The sequence below is a fragment of the Oncorhynchus clarkii genome, chromosome 5 (genome assembly GCF_045791955.1).
Source record: "Oncorhynchus clarkii lewisi isolate Uvic-CL-2024 chromosome 5, UVic_Ocla_1.0, whole genome shotgun sequence".
Classification (NCBI taxonomy): Eukaryota; Metazoa; Chordata; class Actinopteri; order Salmoniformes; family Salmonidae; genus Oncorhynchus; species Oncorhynchus clarkii.
In genome coordinates this window covers 38,976,202-38,984,230 of record NC_092151.1, presented here as the reverse complement: position 1 = coordinate 38,984,230, position 8,029 = coordinate 38,976,202, and positions in this window count along the sequence as shown.

The following is an 8,029-nucleotide window of genomic DNA, read 5'->3' as shown; positions in this document are numbered from 1 at the left end:
CCAAATGTAAGACAGACAGTCTGTTTGATAGAATTACCGTCTTCCCATAGACATAGGACTGTAAATTGGCAATGGGGATTCCCAGTCATGGAGCAATGGGACCTGATTTGTCAATCACTTTTCAATTAGCAAATGAGTTGCACCCTGTAGGCAAGGTACCACTACGGCTCGTGGTCAAAATGACTTCGATCAAAGCCATAAGAGCTGAGGTAGGACAGAGGAGAGCTGAGCCAGCAGGATTTATCCACTTCTTGGTGTAGAGCAATTCAATTATCTTCGAATATAATATAATTACCATTATGCAATTGATCAAATGGTTTGATTTTATACCAGAACCACTCAAAGGCCAATAACATAACCTCATTAGAAGAGAGGGAAAGCAGACAATTGAAATACAGCATGATATAGTAGGCTACATAGCACCAGGTAGAGAGAGTCAGCACTTTCAAGTTCATCGGCGTCCTCATCACCGAGGACTTGAAATGGACCAACAACACTACAACTTTTGTCAAGAGGGCGCAACAGCGTCTCTACTTCCTAAAGCGGCTGAAGAAATTTGGCATGCCACACCGGGTCCTCTCCAAATACTACTGTTGCACCATTGAGAGTATCCCGACCGGTTGCATCAAGTCCTGGTACAGCAATGTGGTCTCAGAGCATTTCTTATTATTCTGTACGTAAATCCAAGACTTTACATTTAGTATAGTATGTTACGTTTCGTATGGTATGTATTAATTTGTGGATTGTAATTCATAACATATAATTTTTTATGATATGTTACAAATTCATCTGATATTCATCTGAATTCATCTGATATGTTACGAATTGCAATTCATACAACATGTTGTGAATTTCAATTCACACAATATGTCATTTGCTAAATGTACAATCTGTAACAAATTGGCTAAACGTTTAATATATTACGAATTTAAATTTGTTGTGGCTAACGTTAGATAGGTGGATAGGTGGCCAACACTAACGTCAGCTAGCTGGCTAACGTTAGCTCTAGGAGTTAAGGTTAAGGTTAGGGTTAAGTTTAGGACTTTGGTTAAAGGGTTAAGGTTAGGGTTAGGATTTAGGTTAAAGGGTTAAGGTTAGGGTTAGGATTTAGGTTAAAGGGTTAAGGTTAGGGTTAGGGAAAAGGTTTGTAACATGCTAAGTAGTTGCAAAGTAGATCAAAAGTAGTAAGTAGTTGCAAAGTTGCAAATTACCTTAACTTTTTATGTCTGCAGGGGCAGTATTGAGTAGCTTGGATGAAAAGGTGCCCATTGCAAACGGCCAGCTCCTCAGTCTCAGTTGCTAATATATGCATATTATTATTAGGATTGGATAGAAAACACTCTAAAGTTTCAAAAACTGTCAAAATATTGTCTGTGAGTATAACAGAACTGATATTGCAGGCGAAACGTTAAGGAAAATCAAAGCAGGAAGTGGCTTCTATTTTGGAAACTCCATGTTCCATAGCCTCCCTTTGCTCCATTTAAAGGGATATGAACCAGATTCCTTTTCCTATCGCTTCCTCAAGGTGTCAACAGTCTTCAGACATAGTTTCAGGCTTTTATTTTGAAAAATGAGCCAGAACGATAACATCACGTCAAGTGGTCACATGAGTTGTGCTCGCGCACCAGAGTTGGATAGGTATTGCTTTTCCCTTTCCTACTGTGAAAGACATTTGCGGTTGATATATTATTGATTATATTGTAACGACCCTGGGTTTATAAGAGCGGAAATCGATCCTGCCGTTCGAGCATGCTTTTGCGGCACAGTCGATAGCGCACCGGACCTCGGGCTAGAAGGTCGAGGGTTCGAGACCTGCTCCCTGCCTGTTTCATTACAATATATTTTTTAAAACAACCTGAGGATTGATTATAAAAAAACGTTTGACATGTTTCTGTGGACATTATGGAAACTATTTGGAATTTGTCTGCGTTGTCGTGACCGCTCTTTCCTGTGGATTTCTGAACATAACGCGACAAACAAACGGAGGTATTTTGGATCTAAAAATAATCTTTACGGAACAAAAGGAACATTTGTTGTGTAACTGGGAGTCTTGTGAGTGAAAACATCCGAAGATCATCAAAGGTAAAAGATTAATTTGATTGCTTTTCGGATTTTCGTGACCGAGCTAGCTGATGCTAAGTGTACTTAATGTTTTATCGTGCGATCGATAAACTTACACAAACGCTTGTATTGCTTTCGCTGTAAAGCAGAATTTCAAAATCTGACACGACAGGTGGATTAACATAAGGCTAAGCTGTGTTTTCCTATATTGCACTTGTGATATCATGAATATAAATATTTATAGTAATATTTATATGCTATTCAGCGGCTGTTGATGACACTTATCCCGATATAGGGATTGCAGCCATAACAAGTTGCTAAAGTTGTCTGTGATAAGATTCAAACACACAACCCTTGGGTTGCTAGACATGCACATTATACGCCCACCAATCCACCCTGACCAACCACCATCTTTTTGTTTCTGCCTTAAGTAACCCTCTGTCTTATGTAACCATGCCAAACGTAAAATATCATACTACTTTGAGTGTCCCAGATTTACATTTGCTATGTTGCTTCAAGTCTGCAATGTATCCTCATGAGAACAAAAAACGTTCCATGATCCACCAGGTGGCATAGTGGAGAACTATGTTTGTAAAAATTACATAAGAAATGTGTCTATTCAGTAATGTGGATGCCTTGTACAGTAAGTAGATATACAGTACATGACTCGTGCAACATCACTTGAAATATTGCTATAATCTGCATGTAACAATCAATTTGTAATTTCTTACTGCACGCTGATTAATGGTATGCCTCCTCATTTGGCTGAGCTGAAGTTTGATCCTTTTTCAGGTGAAAATGTCAAATTAAGAGATCTGTTTTTTCCCTCCTCTGTCAGCAGGTCTGACCTCTCCCAATGTGACAGCGGCAGCTGCTGAAGGACGTCCTGATTGGCTGACACTGCACTTCCGCCTGCCATTGCCACGCCGATCGTTACCAAGGTGTGAGAGGTCTGGTTGCCGTGTAGGCAGTTGATGAAGAAAAGGAATCGATGGAGTGAGGAATAATGAAGAAATGAGAGACGGAGACAGACAGGCCGCAAAAATGAGTGTGTCACTTTTGCAGTGACAAAATAACTTCAAACTAACATACTAACAGAGTAATCATCATTCAAAAATGTAATCTCAAAGAGAAGAAATGTAACAGAACAAAATACACTTAATTTTGATATTAACTAATTCAATGGGAGATTGGAGGCCTAATTGAATGCCTGAGCTAGGAGGCTGAGTTCTTTGAAAGTAAGCCTTACCAAATATGGCACAATCGTAACAAAATGATTTAGCTTTTATAAAAGTCTGTTTGATTTGTTTGAACGTTAACTCCAGACCTTGGTCTTGTGGTTCATTCAAGTGGTACTGTAGATATATATTTTTTTTAAGTGACATATTCGTATATCTTTCCTAAGAGAATCATTACAATAATAACTGGGCAACGCAGGCTGGGAAATGATTGATGACTATATGGAATTCTAAACTGCTCTTTGGTTAGTTTCGAGGCGAGCGAGGTTTATTTGTCTTCATATTGTGAGAGTCTCTGTTTATGTTCTGTCTCTGGAGAAACCACATGTCCTGAGAAATGACCCCACCCCCCAGAAACACACCAAATATTAAGTTCTGTAAGGGCTATCAATTTCACTGTACTGGTCTGCCACTTTAGTAACTCAGTCTAACCCACTTTGAAAACCTGTCAATTAATCTTGAATTATTTCAGTGACAGAAGAGCGGAGCTTTCTTCTTCTCTGGTCTGGCCTGTCCATCTTCTCCCGAAGGGGTGTATTTGGACTGTAGGTAGCTATGTAAAGCAGTGGGTTTACTTATTCTATGGAACCAAAGGAAAGATTTCAAATATACTCTGTTGAAAATTATATAATGTCACATATAGTGTATAATATAATTTATTGTTCAGTTATATTGTTTTGAACATGGACTTCACATAGGCCTATACAGCAAATAGCCTTAACATCACTAAGATGCATGTAGTGGTGAATGCAGGCAGAGTGCAGACATTCTTAAACATGACAATCATGCTCCATCAGAGTTTACGAGGAGTATATGCATCGGGTCAAGATCACCGTGCTGCAATTGAGACATCCTCACTGCAGTCTGCACCTTTTCCACTATTTCCAGGCCAATTGATTTATTTCACATTATTAATGAACTTTGCTGCAGTTCCACTTGTCAGGCTTGGCCTGTGGGGTCAATAACGAGAGGAAACTTGATGTTAGTGGATCCTGCTTAAGTGATTCTGTCGCGCTAACGATTCAATATATCAGGACAAATGTCAGCCGCTTTTAATATGTTGATTCACTGTGCCTCATCTGCATAAGCGTTGAGCTTGGTGAGATCCAAACTTCGACTCAGTCCGACCAGGAGATATGTAATGGCAGGCTGAGAATTCGTTCAGCTTTCGGTAAATATTTGATGAAACAGGTCTAGGCGGCTGAACGGAATGGACGGCTAGTGCAGAATAAATAAACCTACTTCCTGATGTGTCTTTGAATGGCACTCATCCTGGGATCATCATTCTTTAGAACTGTTATGAACCAAAGTAATATGACAAGTCATAATCTGGTTTTGAATGTTGATTGATATGTGTGCTTTTTCCATTATGCACTTAAAAGAAAGGTATGCTATATTGGTGTCCTTGTCCTTTATAGATTTCATAATTAAATCAATCTAAAAAGCTAGTATTTCTGCAAAAATGTGCTGAAGGGAGACTGATGACTGGAAGGGAGGTGATGTACAGCTAAGTTGTGGCGGTATAGGGCTTGTATTCATGTATGAGCAGCAGGCAGGGTGGGGGAGGCATGTAAACACTTAAGGTGACTAAACTGCTGGCTCTAGTTTTCTGGCCCGTAGCAGAAATCAGTGCGATGGATCGGTGGGGAGAGATTTAGTTGCAGGTGGCAGAGGTCGGTGGATTGTGTATTCTGTGCAGTCAATAATAAAGTTAGGACTTATGCTTGCTGAAAGTTAATGAGCATTCACAAGGACCTTGGAAAGTCATTTGCATCTGGGCATCGGCTTCTCACTTTAGCTGGGGAAGGGCCCAGGGGACCTAGAGTCATCTTAATACTGCAGTGACTGAAGAACAGGGAAAGAGACTCATCCTCACCGGCGGACACATTGTTCTAGCAGGAGATTCGTTGGACAATTATACAGTGTTCTAACAAGGGATAGAATGAACAACACTGTACATTACTCAAAATATATTTTAGCATTATAACTACTGTAGGCCTAATTTATGCCCAAATGATTTGGACATAATGAACATTTAGTTTTCATTTACCCGGGGGTAGATTACAACATTCCATTTTTTTTTTGGTCATCTCAAAAGGATTTTTACAAATATAATTATTGTAAAATAGTTCTAAGAATTACTGTTGAAACTTTTCACTTTCTTTTTTGTTCTATATTAAATTAACACTATCTTAACAGCTGGGCTGTATTGAGTAGTGAATCTCGCTATGCCTTCTGTTGTGTTCTTGTCTTTGTGCTGCCATCAGAGTGGCTGTTGAGGCGGAACCCCAGTCAGCAAGAGTGGAAGAGGTAGAGTAGTCAATCAGAATATTCAGCGCACCCTTGAAGTCAACAACCATGGGTGTGCCTGCATGGGGGATTTACTTTCTCACAAGGTCACAGTCGGCCACACCACACTGGCCATGTAATCACCCGACCTCACTGCTTCCACATCCACTGCTATGAGGCTGTAATCTGTCTGTCCAGCAGCTCAGCTCACCATAGGGCAGTGGTGGGATGTTGCCGCCTGTTTTGACTTGGGAGTCCTTGAGGCACTACTCAATCCCCTGAAACGGCCGTCAGAGACCCTCAGGTGATTGGTGGCCAATGAACGTTTTCCGTACAGGTACGTATGTATGCGGAGCCACTTGTTCAATATCATGCTCCCTCTGGGTACCTATCTGTAGCAGTGAGACTGGCGAGCTATCCGTACGCCACCGGTGGCCCTAGACACACAGCGCACACCAGCTCCAGACGATCAGTCTCAACTGAATTAAACGCTGACAAAAAAAATCTGTTGTTCATCATCATATTCTCATCTCGTCAACGCGGTAAAATAAGATATGTCACGTTGTTATCAATTCAAAAACGAAAACGCGGACAGATAGCTGGCTGCAATCAAATCATCTCACAATCAGATCAATGAATTGTTAGGTGACTATCAAAAGGAATGTTCATACCACTACTACAAAAAAGTTCTTGTTCCCTGGTCTGTAAGTAGCTTTGCATTGCATTTGCATTGGCTCTTGGGTGCAAAATTGAGGCATATAGTAGTTAAAGTAGCCAAGGGGGAAAAACATGTTTCATTACTGTGCTTGGTGCCATTTCTTCCCGACATTACGAAGCAGTAATGGGAGATCAGGGGCAGAAACAGATTGCTCCGCTACTCACATCCAACGGGCCTCATTTGAATGTGCCACCGTGACGCACCGCACTGCTTTGTTAGTCAAGTATGAGGCCCTTTTTCCTCCTTCGATTTTGAATATATCTGTATAGAGAGAGTAGATGCTACACTGTTCTGACAAGAGACAAATGTTTCATTCAAATGCTGCTTTCGCATATTGTGGAAGAAGTAATGAATTCCTGTGCCACAGCAGGCCCGGTTCACCGTGTCAACGCCTGAGCAAGGTGGAAGCGTCGCTCCACAGCAGCAAAATTAAATTTAATGTTCCATTCGCCACGGGATAGGTGCATAAATCAAGGCTTTTGATTTGCATGGACTGTGGTGAACAACCCCATCCCATGCAAAAATAAAGCAGAGATGCAATATGATGTCAGGGATAGAACAATGCAATCTCAGGCTTCCTAATAAAAGTAAGCAAGAGGCGGGGGCCATTTAATTCAGACTTGTATTATGTTGCTCTGATGTCAAGTGTATTATTAAAAACCTAGCTTCCGCCCCCCTCTTTTCCAGCTTCCATCCTCCTCTTTTCATTTAAGAAAGGAAACCCATTTCAAAAGTTATTTTTTTCCTGCCGTGGTTTAATGCCGACACAGTAAACAACACAAATGAAAGTTTTGTCAAATGAAGAAAGCCGTATGGAATGTATTTATGTCAAAAACAAACTAACAAAAAAACGGGAACCACGACTTTATTTTATAGGACAGAACAGAACAAGTCATTCCTGTACAGGGTGTAGACTAATAAAATCACTAGCCTGTATATCGAATCATAAAAGCTACAATGGTGATTACTTTGAACCTCATACTTGACAAGATATTGCGGACATAATATCTGTTTTAGTAGTTGTGCTTCAAACACAAATGGACTCTAACCTCGCTAAATGGGAAATTAGTACAGCTATTCCTTCAAAAAAAGACAATTGTGCTAAAACTTTTGACTTCGCTTTGTCATGGGGTTCACCAGGGGAGGCAGTGGATGCCAATGCAGGAGAGGAGAAGCACAATGAGATGATATTACAGTCAGAGGGCTTCAGTGCTTAAACTCTAATAAAATGTTAGTTGAGGAGGCTGCTCGACTGTGGATCCTCACTGTAGCAAATGTTATTCAATTGGTCAGAATACCGTTCTGTTTATATAATAACCATCATCAGTACAGGGACAGAATATTGACAGAGAATCAGGGAACATGCAGGGAAGGGAGAGGTGCTCAGCAATTTCCTATTCATTAATTAGCCAACAGCTGCCTTGAATTTGATGATTTATGTCACTCCTTCCCTCTCCCAAAGCCACTACATGAATATAAACAAACACACATGTAATCACGCCCCAAGCTCACACACAGACATACAGTTGAAGTTGGAAGTTTACATACACTTAGGTTGTGTCACGTTCTGACCTTAGTTCCTTTGTTATGTCTTTGCTTTAGTATGGTCAGGGCGTGTGTTGGGTGGGTTGTCTATGTTCGTTTTTCTATAATTTGGGATTTCTGTGTTCGGCCTGGTATGGTTCTCAATCAGAGGCAGCTGTCAATCGTTGTCCCTGATTGA